Consider the following 16,799-nt stretch of genomic DNA (forward strand, 5'->3'; position numbering starts at 1 on the left):
TGTCTCTAAATAAAAGAAGAAAATACCTAATTTATTTACATGCTTGAGAGTTATTATTAAGAGAAATTTCAAACCTAAATAGTTAACATCGAAGATAGACGGGAACATGGGGGGCTAGCACAGTTTTGGGGCCCAGGTCCAGCATACCGGGCGTAGAACTGGACCTGGGCCATTTCTATTTTTTTACGTCCGACCTGCGGCTTACTTTTACATTTTTGGTATTCACAATAAGGCGGAAATGAAATCGACAACTACAAAACTCCTTTTATGACTCTAAATAAACAAACCTGTTAATTAAAACAGTTTAAACTACTGATTAATTAGCCTAAAGCCTTTATACGTATTTGAAACATGCTTTGTACAGAAATGAACTGAAATAACAGAATGCTACCATTACATTATTGGTTCTTGTAGAATAACATGCAAGACGTTCTATATATTATTACTGCTCGATACTCAATTGTACATAGCAAAGCTACTACATGCTTCTAACAAATGAAACTAATTATCCTTTTACACAACTTAAAATTTCAGAATATATGAAACCAAACGTTAAAATTTCATTTCTTCATCTCATATTCATGCTTCAAATTTTTAGACCTACATCAGCCATGATAAAGTTGTGTACCTGGTAGAAGAACAAAGATATAGTAGAAAAGAAGTCAGCAGTGATAGCAGCAGTGCAGCAGCAACACAAGCAGCACTCAGCAACCAAACAAACCCAGCAGGCAGATTCAAGAACAAAAAAGCAAGCCCCAGCAAGAAAATCAAATGATAACCAAACAAGGAAACCAGCGACAGGTTTGAACCAAAAGCAGAAAACCAGGAGTAGCCTAATGGAACAGTACTCAGCAAGCAGAAGACTGGAGACTACCAAGCTAAAAATCCAACAGTACCAGCGGAAAACAGACAGGGGCAAACAACAGTAATTTCTGATTTTTTTGTTAAACACTCAAGGGCAAAGACAAGTTGAAGCTCTTTGATGTAAAGCTTAACCTAGAATGAGGATCAAACAGCCTTAACACTCTTGTTATTTTCTTTTTAAATTCTGAAGTCTTAGTCTTTCCTTAATTCTTGATTTCCTAACCTCTTCACCTCTCATGTCTAACCCTTTACTCTACCTCAAATGAGCCTATTTATAGGCAAAATACAAGCAAACCCCTAGGCTGCCTCGTTCCCCCCCCCAACCCTCAACTCTGCACATACCCCTTTATTTCCCATTAACATGTGTTTTGTGCCCCCAAGTGGTATGGGCAGCTGACAGCCTTCAATTACCCCCATGCTTTCAAGTTTTGTTCCCCACTATTGTATTAGTTTAATCCTATTTTAGTACCCTATGTCAGCCCATCTTAAACTAACCAATTCTGCTTTTTTTCACACCCCAAACTACCCCTTTTAACCCCTGCTATTACTGTTTTAACCTAAGCTTCAGCAGTCTGAAATTTAAACTTCTGAAAGTTCAAACTTAAATTATCCTAAACTGAGTTCCAGCTATTGTACTGCAGCTACGAATCATTCATAGATAGTTTAAAACAAACGGCTAAACGACAATGATTCGATCAGTCATACGAAGCTATGTGAATCAGAATATTTGAACATTCAGTCCTATAAACTAATCGACGACATTTATCTAATCGACTACACTAATTATAACATAGAACAATCAGTCGATCAAACAAACAACACGAATAGGGCATCAACTGCCTTCAACAATTTTGCACGACACAGGGAACCCATATGAATTATCTGTTCGACGATATTAATCAAATCGAATATGCATCTTATCACACGTATTCAAACATAAACAGAAGAATAATCGACCAAATAAAAGGTCTTACGAAGACGGAGAACAAATTGGAAGGAAATATCAAAAATACCAAACAAACTAATTAAACATGCTGACAAACCCAAACAACATTTAAACAAAAACAGAAAAGAGAAAGGGAACTCACTCTGGAAGCTCAAACACAGACGACCCAGGCCTGAACTGGATTTGCCCATTTGAGGTCGAACAGACTTTAATCGAGGTGTTCTCAACCGAGAACACTTCGATTAAGGTCTATTAGACCCCAATCCTCCATTTAATCTGGCCGGATTCCAGGGTTCTTGTGTTCTAGGGTTCGAACCAGTCTGATTTGGGGCTTGAGGATTTGTGGGTAGATTCGGACCAAACCAAGCTTGGTTTGGTCACGAGTGAGGCTAGGGTGGTGACTGGTGTGAAACTGGGGTGGGTTGGTGTAGGTCAGGGTTGGGCTCGAATCTTCAAATTAAGATTCGAGATGATGGGGGATGATTCGAGGCAAGGGGGTAACAGATCCGTGTTCAGGGTGGTTAGGTGCATCAGGGGTGTTACTTTGGTGGTCACCGACATCGTTGCCGCAGGGTTCACGATGAGAGTATATGGGGGCGGCTAGGGTTTGGAACAGGGGTTTGGGTTTGTGTTTGGGACGATGGAAGGGGGTGTTCGAATAGAGGCGTGGGGTAAAGGTTTAGGCTTATATACGTAGTGGGCGGTTAGATCCTGGCCGTTGGATGAAGTGCGATCGATAGCCAGGATCTTTCATTTAATGGGGAACGACACCATTTGGCATTGGTTGGGGGTCGGTTTGAACCGGTTACTGGGTCGGGTTTGGAAACGGGTTGCTGAAAGGGATCTTGGACCGTTGGATTGGACTTGATGGATGGCTCAGATCAAACACCCTATGCGGCATCATTTGGGGGCGTGCCTGGAAGGCCTGGTTTTGGACTGGGTCATTGTGTTGGTTTGGGCCTGATTTCAGTTGAATTTTTGGGCCCAAATCCGATATCTTCCTTCTTACAATTAAACAAAATTCCTAAAACCCAAAATTAAACTACACGAATATTAATTAACACTTAACAACGGTTATCACACGAATTAAAATATTTAATAAAAACGCCATGACAACAAAATAGAATAAAATGTATATTTTTGTGATTTTCGCTTTTGAAAACCAAATAATGGTTAATTAATTCCTAAATGTACCATTTTTCCTAAATGCATGCAACATGTATTTTTGTATTTTTAAACTATAGCAAGGCGAACATTTACGGTCAAAACAATTATCAAAATGTCACACAAACCCTCAAAATTGTACCCTAAGGTAACTTGCTTTATTTCTTTTCCGATTTCTTTTGGAGTAGTTTCCGTGAAGCAAAAATCACGTGCTCACAGCTGCCCCTCTTTGTCCGAAAGCACAAGGAGCTTTCGTGCAATGATAAAGTGAGCAGACACGAGCGACTTTGCTCGTTGGAAGACTCCGTGTGAAGCATTTTGTTTTTGAAAAAGATTACTGAACCTTTGCTTCAAAGGTTTCCTACATATCCCTGGCTAAAGGGGAATCAGGTTAATGTAGTTCGGGAAACTTTGGTAGCTGGGACTACCATGTGACTGCAATGTTACTGTTGTTGCATGCTGTTATCACTGCTTACCGATCTCCTTGTTACACCGTGATTAAAAGAAAAATCAAGAAGCTAGGCTAGACTACGGATCATGAGATCTCATCTATCTTCAACTTGTTCTTGTTGCCTTGCTTTCTTGTCGGCTTGTGTTTCTTCCGGTGCTTTTCTTCCATGAGTTTGGGGGGATGACACTGGCCCTTTGCCTTTCTGAATACCAGTTTTCCTCATTTTGTTCGGTCCGCTGGGGATATGGCTTCCTTCATTAAGCTTTTGGTGGTTCCTCTGGGGATACGACTTTCTTCATCAGATTTGTTATGCTGGGCATAATTTAATGTTCATAGGCCGCTTCTTTCAAGACGCATCTTTTCTTCCTTTTGACTCATGCGCTTTAATTTGTGCTGGGACCTCTTGTTGCAACCTTCTGCTTTCTGGTGTTGGGGATTTTTATTGTTTCCTGCTGGGAATTCCTGTTGTAACCCTCTATCTTCCAGTGGGTTACTGATTTCAAGATCTGCAGTATAAGACTAAAAAGTATTCCTCTCGTTATACAGGTGGGTGCCTATTTAACTAAAGCATGAAAATATTCCTCTCATTATACAGGTGTGCGCCTATTTAACTAAAGCATAAAAGTATTCCTCTCATTGTACAGGTGGGCGTCTATTTAACTAAAGCATAAAAGTATTCCTCTCATTATACAAGTGGGCGCCTATTTAACTAAAGCATAAAAGTATTCCTCTCATTATACAGGTGTGCGCCTATTTAACTAAGACATAAAAATATTCCTCTCATTATACAGGTGGGCGCCTATTTAACTAAGACATAAAATATTCCTCTCATTATACAGGTGGACGCCTATTTATCTAAGACATGAAAATATTCCTCTCATTATACATGTGGGCGCCTATTTAACTAAAGCATAAAAATATTCCTCTCATTATACAGGTGGGCGCCTATTTAACTAAGACATAAAAATATTCCTCTCATTATACAGGTGGGCGCCTATTTAACTAAGACATAAAATATTCCTCTCATTATACAGGTAGACACCTATTTAACTAAAGCATAAAAATATTCCTCTCATTATACAGGTGGGCGCCTATTTAACTAAGACATAAAAATATTCCTCTCATTATACAGGTGGACGCCTATTTAACTAAGACATAAAATATTCATCTCATTATACAGGTGGGCGCCTATTTAACTAAGACATGAAAATATTCCTCTCATTATACAGGTGGGCGCCTATTTAACTAAGACATGAAAAATATTCCTCTCATTATACAGGTGGGCGCCTATTTAACTAAGACATAAAATATTTGAATTTATTTCCTCGTTCCTCCGAGAAAATTTTTGACAACGACAGAAAATTTTCTGCCCCGGTTTCGGTGACCTTCCTTGTGGCGTGTCTTTCTGCCATCATTAACCTTTATTTTCCTGTAGCAATCAAAGAAAATTTTGTTAGTTTTAACATGGTGAGTGGTCGTGTCACTCCTGTTGGGGGATGATTTTTCCTTTCCCTTGCTCTGTGCTCCCAAAACTGGTTGGGGATAAAGTTGCTTGCTGGGGATGATATGTCTGCTGGGGATGATATTTCTGCTGGGGATGGTTTTCCATTTACCATTTCCCCGCTCTTTGTTGTCTGACCCCCTTGGACCTTGGTCCGTGATCTATCGAAGTTCTTGTTGGGGATCTTCTTGGAACTTGGTCCACAAGTCCTTCAACCATCATTTTCCGCTTTTCTTCACGTTTCCCTTAACTTTCTAGGCCAGTTTGTCATTTGGTTTTGCAGCAACCGCCTTTTGTCTTATTGCCTTGGGTTTGGCCTGTCCCCTTCGCATTTTGCTTTGTATTATTTTGGCCCCTGGTTGTAAACTCTGAAAAATCCTTTTTCAAAACAAATTTCTGGAAAAAGTCTTTTTAGACAAAGAAATGAAAAAGATAGAAAAAGAGAAAAAAATTTCTGAACAAATTCTTGGGGAGAAGAAAAGGAAAGAACTTATCTGAACGGTATGACTGGTCCAATGATCATGTCGTGCATTACGGATTAATCGACCCAGTCTATTTGTATCAATCAATCTTCCTGATGGCCTCACTTGCTGGGGATAAATAGGTGCCACCTCTTCGCAAATGTGGATCCTTTTTGCCAATTTATCTTGTCGCCTTATAGTGCCCTTCGAGGGGTTTTCACTAATAAGACTCTCTCCTTTCTCTCAGCTCCCGTCGCCTTATGGTGCCTGTGAAGGTTTTCACCGATAAGACTCTCTCGTTTTATTTCTCTCATCTTTCGTCGCCTTATGGTGCCTGTAAAGGTTTTCACCGATAAGACTCTCTCATTTTATTTTTCAGCGGGGGATTGGAGTGCTGCTGATATGACTCTCTCTTCCGGAGATTCTTTTCGGCTATCAATTCATTTCCAGTTTATGATCCTCTTCTTTGCTAGGGATCAGTGTATTATTCTCGGCTTTCATTTGCCTGACTTGACACCTTTCGGATATTTATCGGGAGGTTTTTTTTGGACATCGATGTTGGTTTTGTGGGGGTTTAAAGAAAAGCTAGCAAAAATTCAAAAATAACTTCGATGGGTGAAACACTGCAACTCTTGGAATCAACCCTTTTTGAAACTTCAAAAAAAACATAACTCCTGCCCCAGTTTTCTTGCTTGGGGATTTTTATATTTACACTATGTGGAGCTATGCACACTATGCACACTATGCACACTATGCACACTATGGTGCACTATGCACACTATGGTGCACTATGACCGAGCCGTGAGGCGCCTACGTATCCTCTTTGAGGAATCAGGTCAAGCGTAGTTCCTACGGTTCCTTTGTTTTCTTATGATCTTTATCTTGTTTTCATTTTTCTTTTCTCTTTTTTTTTTTTATTTTTTTTTATTTTTTTAATATATTTTTCCCATTAGTGATTCCAAAAGAGGGGTATGAAAGAATAAATAAGGCTTAAAGGGGGAAGCGAAGGTTAAAAGTGTTCGGATAGAAGAAAGAATTGCCTCCGTCATTTCATTATCAAATAAGTACCAAGTACAAACAAACGAACCAATAACTATCATAATCAAAGAAATTACGCATAATATCTTTTGACTGCATCAGAATTGATAGCCATGTCGACGCATCTTCCTTCGATATCTGTTAGACATAAAGCGCCGTTGGACAACACTCTGGTCACGACATAAGGCCTTTGCCAATTTGGGGAGAACTTGCCTTTTGCTTCGATCTGATGTGGGAGGATCCGTTTCAATACTTGCTGCCCTACTTCAAATTTTCTGGGGCGCACCTTCTTATTGTATGCCCTTGCCATTCTCTTCTGATACAACTGGCCATGACACACTACTGCCAACCTTTTTTCATCTATTAAGTTCAACTGCTCCAGTCGAGCTTTGACCCATTCATCGTCGTCAATCCCGGCTTCAGCGACAATCCGGAGGGACGGAATTTCGACCTCTGCCGGTATTACTGCTTCAGTTTCGTATACCAACAAATAAGGAGTTGCACCTATGGAAGTCCGAACTGTAGTGCGATAACCCAACAAGGCAAGGGGTAATTTCTCATTCTATTGTCTAGATCCTTCTACCATCTTCCTCAGTATCTTCTTGATGTTCTTATTGGCTGCTTCAACTGCTCCATTCACCTTGGGACGATATGGGGTGGAATTGCGATGTGTAATCTTAAACCGTTGGCATACCTCTCTTATCAAATTGCTGTTAAGATTTGCACCATTATCCGTGATGATCACTTTTGGGACCCCAAATCTGCAGATGATATGGGAGTGAACAAAATCCACCACTGCCTTCTTGGTTACCGATTTGAAAGTTTTAGCTTCAACCCACTTGGTGAAGTAGTCGATGGTCACCAGAATGAACCTATGGTCGTTGGTCGCTGCCGGCTCAATAGGCCCAATGACATCCATGCCCTATGCAACAAATGGCCATGGCGCTGACATTGTATGCAATTTCGTTGGTGGAGAATGAATCAGATCTCCGTGTATCTGACATTGATGGAATTTCCTCACGAAATTGATGCAATCATGCTCCATAGTGAGCCAATAGTACCCTGCTCGAAGAATCTTCTTTGCCAATACATATCCGCTCATATGTGGCCCACAGACTCCGGCATGTACCTCTGCCATAACTGTCGTGGCTTGACCGGCGTCTATACATCTTAGCAATCCCAAGTTTGGGGTTCTTCTGTACAACACTCCTCCACTGAGGAAGAAACCATTTTACAAACGCCGGATGGCTCTTTTTTGGTCTCTGGTGGCCTGCTTCGGATATATCCCCATCTTGAGGTACTCCTTTATGTCATAAAACCATGGCTCGCCATCCACTTCCTCTTCTACAATGCTGCAATAAGCGTGCTGATCACGAACCTGAATGTGCAAGGGGTCAACATATATTTTGTCGGGGTGGTGTAACATTGATGCTAAGGTGGCCAATGCATCGGCAACCTCATTATGATTTCTTGGGATATGTCTGAATTCCACTGATCGAAATCGCTTGCTCAGATCGTGCAAACATTGTCGATATGGTATGAGTTTCAAATCCCGTGTTTCCCACTCACCCTGAATCTGATGTACCAAGAGGTCCGAGTCTCCCAAGACCAAAACGTCCTGGACATCCATGTCTGCAGCTAGTCGCAGACCCAAAATACATGCTTCATACTCGGCCATGTTGTTGGTACAATAGAAACGTAGCTGAGCTGTAACAGGATAGTGACGTCCTATTTCCAAAATGAGTACCGCTCCTATTCCAACCCCCTTCGCGTTTGCGGCTCCATCAAAGAAAAGCTTCCAGCTTGGTTCCTCGGGTAATTCCAGCTCACCTGTATGCATTACTTCCTCGTCTGGAAAATACGTCCTCAAAGGCTCGTATTCTTCATCAACGGGATTCTCAGCCAAGTGGTCGGCCAACGCTTGGGCTTTCATGACTGTCCTCGTCACATAGACGATATCAAACTCTGTGAGAAAAATTTGCCATTTTGTCAACCTCCCTGTAGGCATAGGTTTCTGGAAAATGTACTTTAATGGATCCAAACGGGAAATGAGATAAGTAGTATACGAGGACAAGTAGTGCTTCAACTTCTGAGCTACCCAAGTTAGGGCGCAACATGTCCTCTCGAGTTGAGTGTACTTGACCTCATATACTGTAAACTTCTTGCTAAGATAATAAATGGCCTGCTCCTTCCTTCCTGTAATGTCGTGTTGTCCCAACACGCAGCCAAACGAATTCTTCAGGACCATCAGATAAAGAATTAATGTCTCCCCGGCTCAGGTGGAACCAACACAGGTGGATTTGACAGATACCCTTTGATCTGGTCAAAGGCTTCTTGACACTCCGTCATCCAGTCCACCACAGCATCTTTCTTTAGCAGCCGAAATATGGGTTCACAAGTCGCTGTGAGTTGAGCGATGAACCTGCTGATATAATTTAGTCTTCCCAATAGACTCATTACCTCCGTTTTGTTCTTTGGCAGTGGCAAATATTGGATGGATTTGATCTTGGATGGGTCCAACTCAATACCCCGTTGACTGACGATGAATCCTAATAGCTTTCCTGATGGAACCCCGAAGGCGCATTTGGACGGGTTGAGCTTAATATCATACCTTCGAAGTCTTTGAAAGAACTTCCTTAAGTCTGCTACATGGTCTTCCTGACGCCAAGACTTTATGATCACATCATCTACGTACACTTCAATTTCTTTGTGTATCATGTCGTGAAACACAGTAGTCATTGCTCTCATGTATGTTGCCACGACATTCTTCAATCCGAACGGCATTACCCGGTAGCAGTAAGTTCCCCATGGCGTAATAAAAGCCGTCTTTTCTGCATCTTCTTTGTCCATTAAGATCTGATGATATCCTGCATAGCAGTTCACAAAGGATCCGATCTCGCGCCTAGCACAATTATCGATCAAGATATGGATGTTGGGCAATGGAAAATTATCCTTAGGACTTGCCTTGTTGAGATTGCGGTAGTCGACACATACCCTGATTTTCCCATCCTTCTTCGGCACTGGTACCACATTGGCCAACCAATCGGGATATCGAGTGACCTGAATAACTTTTGCCTGCAACTGCTTGGTCACTTCTTCTTTGATCTTCACACTCATATCCGTCTTAAACTTCCTCAGTTTTTGCTTGACTGGAGGGTATGCCGGGTCAGTGGGCAACTTGTGAACCACTAGATCGGTGCTTAATCCCGGCATATCATCATATGACCATGCAAAAACATCTTTGAACTCAATGAGGGTTTTGATTAATTCCTCCCTGATGTTTGGCTCAATGTGGATGCTGATTTTGGTTTCTCTGACATTATCTGCATCCCCTAGATTCACGGCCTCGGTGTCATTTAGATTAGGCTTGGGTTTCTTTTCAAATTGGCACAGTTCTCGGTTTATTTCTTCGAAGGCTTCATCCTCGTCATATTCAGACTCATCGTCGTAACCGATTTCTTGTATAATTAAGTCGGAGTCAGATTGATTTATTAGACTAGGTCGAAGATCCGTTGTGCATGTCATGTCATTAGAACCAGTAAAAAGAGAACTGTTCAGAAAGAGAAAAGAACAAAACAAAATTAAAATGCGACAAGAAAAGAGAATTTCATTAAAAATGTGGGATAACAGGGTTCACACTTTACAAAATAAAACTGAGATTTGGATTACACCCTGAAATAATCCGAAAAATAAGAAAGAAAAATCAAAGCCTACTACCAGGACTCCCCCCGGGTAGGAAGAGGAGTAACCGTCCAATTGTTGGTTTTGGCCTCAGGCCCCACAAATTGTATGCCTGCGCTGCTGGAACCCTCTCCAACTTCTATCACATGGACATCAGCAAACAACCTTTCGAAGCTCTGATTCAAATCCCCGTCCATCCCAATCAATGGTCCGAGAATTTTCGGGACCGGTGACCCCTTGGCACTTGCTCTAATAAAGGATCTGGAGAGGCGCGGAACTGGTTTGGGAAGAAACCAAACTCTCTTATTCATTTTCCGCGCTTGCTTTACATCTGCCGTAGTAGGTTTGAACCCCAATCCAAAGGTCTCCAAATTCTTGGGCAAGGAGACAGGTTGAACAATCCCCTGAAGCTCAGCCCCTAGGCCTTTTCCTGGAATAAACCCATTACCCAGCATCTCTGAAACCATCATGACCGTTGCGGAAGCTACCCTGGGGTGTGGAATGATTTCACCCTCGGGAATCTTGTTTGCTGACACTGCATCGAAAATCTGGTAAAACTAGGGACCTTTGTCATCATTGGTTTCTATGAAGGGCACAATGGCGCCTCCCATGGTGCACGCAGTGTCCTCCCCATGCAGCACGCCATTTTGTCTGTCCCATTCGAACTTGACCATTTGATGCAAGGTGGATGGCACTGCTTTGGCCGCGTGGATCCACGGTCGTCCCAACAAAAGGTTATAAGATACCACGACATCCAATACTTGGAACTCCATGGTAAACTGGATCGGACCGATGGTCAACTCAAGTATAATATCCCCCACGGTGGCTGTTCCACTTCCGTCAAAACCTCGGATGCAAATGTTGTTCTTGTGGATTCTACCATGGTCAATTTTCAACTGGTTCAGGGTGGATAATGGACAAATATTGGCACTCGAGCCGTTATCCACCAACGTCCGAGTAATTACCGAATCTTCACATTTGACAGTCAAGTAGAGAGCTTTATTATGTTTCGTGCCCTCCATTGGCAGATCGTCATCAGAGAACGTTACCCTGTTTACCTCAAAAATTTTGTTGGCAATTGTTTCAAGGTGGTTTACTGAAATTTCATTGGGAACATGAGCTTCATTCAGTATCTTCATCAGGGCTTGGCGATGCTCATCCGAGTGGATCAATAGTGATAACAACGAGATCTGGGCCGGTGTTTTCTTCAACTGTTCGACAACAGAATAATCTTGCACTTTCATCTTTTTCAAGAATTCCTCCGCCTCTTCTTCCGACACGGGTTTCTTTGCTACTGCTGGGTTGGACCTTCTCAACTCCACTGGAGCAAAACACCGTCCCGATCGAGTCAGTCCCTGCGTCTCACAACTATCCTCCTCCACTTGCTTTCCCTTGTACATCACCACTGCATTTTCATACTTCCAAGGCACGGCCTTACTATCGATCACTGGTAATTGGACTACCGGCTTTATGGTGACCAGTTCCCTGCAGACCCTTTTCAACATAACTACGGGTGTGGATGATGTCCCTGATACTACCAATTTGGCTGGCTCTGGTTTCTTTGTTGTGGTGGATGGATTCTTCCCTAGTATCACCACTGACTTGACATCTTCCCCATTCAACTGTACCCCTGGTCTCCCACCGGTAGATTCTTCTTTCTGAGCGGCCTGGATCATTATCACTGTCTGTGAGGGCTTCTTCGGCTCTCCTCCCTTATACACCAACTCGATCATGTGAGCTTCGTGGTATGCTGGCAATGGGTTTTGGTTGATGTTGGGTGCCTCCGGCGCCGGGACCTCGATTTTGTTGGCATCAATAAGATTTTGTATTGCCTGCCTCAACCTCCAACATTTTTTGGTATCATGCCCTAACATTCCTGAGCAGTACTCGCAACTTATCGATTGGTCCAAATTTGGGGGTGGGGGGTTTGGCTCTCTAGGCTCGACAGGACTCACCAAACCAGCCGCCTCAATTTGTGGAACACGGCAGTATAGGTCTCTCCCAACTCAGTAAAAGCTCTATGTCTCTGTAGCCTGTCATTTCTAGCAGCTTGACTTCCTCGAAAGCCCGCCCCTGGAGAGTTCCTATATGCTCTTGGTGGAGGATAGGCGTTTTGTGGTGGAGGGTATGTGTTTTGTGGTGGTGCATATGTGTTTTGGGGAGCCGGTGCGCGCTATTGCGGGCGAACCGGAGGCTGAGTGTATGTTTGGGCTTGGTGCATGGAGAAGTGTGGTTCTTGAGGTGGATAGTAGTGTTGTGGCGGGCTGTATGGATAATTTGGCCTGTGGGGTCTGGGTTGGTTGTAGTATGGTTTGCCGGACCTGGACCAACTGCCTGCCTCAACCGTGGCGACTTCTTCTTTCTTCTTCCTTCCCAGCGCACCTCCTGTGCCGCTCTGAATAGCCTGGGTCATTGCCTTGAGCGCTGAGTAATTCAGGATTTTATCAGACCTCAGCCCCTCCTCTATCATGACCCCTATCTTTACTACTTCATTGAAGGATTTTCCAACCGTTGTCACCAAGTGACCAAAGTAAGTTGGATCCAGTATTTGCAGGAAGTAGTCCATCATTTCTCCCTCTCTCATGGGAGGAGTTGCCTGTTTTCTCCAGCGGAATCCAAACTCGCGAAAGCTTTCCCCAGGCTTCTTTCCGGTCCTCAGTAATGTGAGACGGTCAGGGACTATCTCGAGATTGTATTGAAAGTGACCCGTGAAAGCCTGCGCTAGATCATCCCAAGTGTACCATCTGCTGGGATCTTTCCTAGTATATCATTCCAATGCCGATCCACTCAAGATTTGACCAAAATAAGCTATCAGTAGCTCATCTTTGCCGTCTGCGCCTCTCATTTTGCTGCAAAAACCCCGTAAATATGCCATATGATCACCATGCCCTTCATATAAGTCAAACTTAGGCATATTGAACCCAGTCGGGAGTTGGACGTCCGGAAAAGGGCATAGATCCTTGTAGGCCACACTGACCTGGTTACCCAATCCATGCATGCTCCTGAAGGATTGCTCCAGGCTTTTGAACTTCCTCATTACCTCATCTTGCTCTAGGACCTTAACCGGCTTTTCAATCTCCGCTGGTACCTCCAAGTGTGGATTATAGGTATGGGGTTCTGGTGCATTGAATGTGGGTTCAGGGGGATAGTAATGCGCATCGTGAGCCTGAAACAACGGCTCACTAGTTGATCTTTGCAGTGTGGCTGGTGTGGGTCCCATAAAGGTGGGAACATTTGGTGGTGGGAAAGGTTGCTGGGGTGGTGGAGCTTAGGAATCATAGAGGCTTCTCTCCTGATAATAACGGTGATTCAGGAGGCTTGTTGAAGGGCCAGAGTGATGGTATTCCGGCATATGCCCTGGTGTAAGAGCAGCGGGTGGTTCAAGGCTCTTTTGTACTTTAACCAAGGCTAACTGCATCGCATTCATCTCCAATCTCATTCTTTCTATCTTCTCCATCGCTTCTTTCAACAACTGGCTTACCGGCCTTTCTTCCTCGGCACTATTTTCTGAAGTAGTCATGTTTCTAGGTACCGGTCCTTTGGATCTGGTTTGATAAGGATGTATTGCCAGAACGTTTTAACAACTAACTGTCTGGTATTTGTGGAAAACAACAAACTTGTTAGCGTTAGAGTTTAACAGATTTTGAAAATAGCACATTGGGGATGCAATGCTCCTAGGCAGTTAACTATTTCTAACATGTTTTGCTTCAAACGCATGCGTCATCCCGGCTTGCTTTATTTGTGCCTTTAAAGTGTTTTGGGAACCCCCGTTTTTCTCTCTATTATTCTTTCTTTCTTCCTTCTCTTTTTCCTTTTTTTCTTTCTTTTTTTTTCTTTTATTTTAGTGGCGGTCGAATCTTATGTGGATTGCCTACGTATCACGTCCCCGCGTGAATCAGACCGGGCGTAGTTCTGCCACAAAGTAAAGACACAAAATTCTTTTGGAATCATTCAATTCACCACCAAAATTTGATATTACAAACTACTTATTTCAGACAAAGAACAACAATAGTACAAATTCCAAAATTCTTAACCTGACTCGTTGAAAAGAAAACAACATATGGGAAGACAATGGACCCATAAAGCCAACAAACAAGACTCGAACTAGGGATACATTAAAGATTCCAACTTAGGGGCTCGCGAGGCATCGTTCGGTCTTTCCGCGGACTTTGGTGTAAGACCTCTCTACAAGCTCTTCAACTCATTCATGATCCGGTGGACGTAGCCCATGATGGAGGCAAGAAGGGTATCACGAGGTATTTGCTCACATGCTAGGCATCTCATGTAGATGTAGTGCCCAATCTCACCAATCCTTCCTCGGATGTTGTCCCTTTCAACGAACAATTGCTCTATTTGCCGGTTCTTTAGTCCCAGTGCTTGAGCATTGTCAGCGAGTCGATCCTGGAACCTTTCCATTTGTCTTTCCATTCTGGTCATCAAATCATAACAGCGCCTTCTGTCAGCTTGGGCATCTTGGGCTTGTTTGAAGATCCGCTCCTGAAGAGTGGAGTTCATTTTCCTTAATATCCCGATGCTCATTTCAGAATCCCTTATGACTTGTTGCAGATGCTTCCTCCGAGCCATTGTACCTTTTGCCCCATCTGACCCTCATTCTTGCTATGCAGGCTTCAGATCTCTCCAAGTCCTCTCGGCTTTTGCTGACCTGACTCCTCAGCTCTGCTATCAACCTTTCATCGGAGCGACGTTTCTGTCGGTCGCTGTTACTTTTACTGACTTGGCGAATTCGGGCATTCAGTGCCTGGTTTTCCTTGGCTAATTTGTTCTTTTCACCCTGTTCCGAGGCGACTTGCACGTTGTTCTCAAATATAAGCCTTTCAACTTGTCGCTTCAGTTTCCCGATTTCCGCCCGGTAGCCTTCCTCCCTCATTAACCAGCCCTACTGTTCCTGCGAATCATCCGTAAATTGTTGGACGTGAGCTCTTTTAGCAGGTCTCCGACAAATCTAGAACCTTCTCTCGAACCAAACATCGTACTTTGGGTCTACCTCGCCCTTAGCCAGTTCTCGAACCATAGTCTTGGGCTCCAAGAATCTACATTCGTGCCACAGCTTTCTAATTTTTCCTTCGGGAAATACGACTCCTGGGCTCAGCTCAATGGCGTGCTTGCTTAGATCCTCATCAGTGGGAATTACTTGAAATCTTCCTAGCTAGCGCAAAATCCGATGAGGAGCATATGGTTGGATGCTGCGAAGTCCTATCAAAAGAATATGACATTCCTCGGCTGCCATTTATATTACCTCAGTATCAGTCAACCACCCAAATGCCCATTCAATTTGGTCGGCTGTTGTTGACCTTAATCGTGTAAGCCATGCTTCGGCACCTTCGGGGAATACGACGCCTGTCATTCATTTCTCAAAATCGTTGCTATAGTTTTTCTCGGTTAACCCGTGGTTCATGTATCCTGCTCGGTGACAGAGGTGTTCTTGTATCCACAGTTGGAGTAACAGATTGCATCCCTGGAAGAACTTGCCTCCTTCTCGGCATATAGTTAAAGCTCGGTAGATTTTGGACAAAATCAAAGGAACCACAGTACTGTCAGTTCTTTTGATTGCAACATCGGCCATCCCTACAAGGCCTATCTCTACTTTCTTATCTTTGCGGGGACAGACCACGATTCCCAGGAATGCTGTTATGAATGCCAAAGTACGTCTCGCTTCCCACTTGTTTCTGTTCCCAACATGAATTAGTCCGAGGTTTGGTTCTTCAAAACCCTGAGGAGTACCATACTGTTGATATAAGAATTGGAGAGCACAACATCCTCTCGACAAATCATCATTTTGCACCTTCCGACTAATGCTTAGCAAATCCAAAAACGCGTGCGGAGATACTGGTCTTGGTGAAAGTAAATACTGTCCTCTTAATTTTCCATTCAATCCCGCATATCCGGCGACTTCCTCTAGTGTAGGTGAAAGTTCAAAGTCAACAAAACGGAATACATTGCGAGTTGGGTCCCAGAACGGTATTAGAGCTTCGAGGATATCTGTCCTTGGCTTGATATTCAGCAGATTGACAAAACCTCCCAATACTCTTCCCACTATCTCTTTACTATCGGCTTCCAGATCATTCCACCACATGTGGAGTTGTAGAGGGACCTCGCTAAAGACTGAGAATGGTTCATTTCGATTTGTGCTCATCCTGCACATTTATTAAGGTAATTAAAGAAAGAAAACTTTTATTAGACTCAAAACAGAACTATCTATATTCGATTTTTTTCTGAATTTTGAAAATGAAGGACTCGGTTTTCAGATACGGTCTTTCAGCACTTCAGGGATGAAGACTTTTAAGGTTGTGTGGGTATACCGGTCAAAAATCACAAAAATGGCCGTTTGTGCCAATTCAGCCTTCCGGCGTCCCTTTCGGGAGTACTTGGTTATTTATGGCAAAACAGCCTGACTTGATTTATTTTCTGATGAGATTAGCATTTGACATATTTTGGTTATTTTAGCAAAAGGGGAAGTTGGACCCGATTAGAGCTGCCTAAGTATCTCACATCCGGTGAGAATCAAACCGGCGTAGTTCGCCCAATTAAACAAACTATTTTGAAATACTTCAAGCAAAGTAAAATGAAAATAAACAAACTATTTTTTTCTCTTTTTTTTTTAAAAAAAAACAACCTATTTTCGCTTTCGTTGGCAAATGAACTAAAACAAAAATCAAGACTCTTTTCCCATAA

The sequence above is a fragment of the Nicotiana tabacum genome, chromosome 6, assembly GCF_000715075.1.
Source record: "Nicotiana tabacum cultivar K326 chromosome 6, ASM71507v2, whole genome shotgun sequence".
Taxonomy (NCBI): domain Eukaryota; kingdom Viridiplantae; phylum Streptophyta; class Magnoliopsida; order Solanales; family Solanaceae; genus Nicotiana; species Nicotiana tabacum.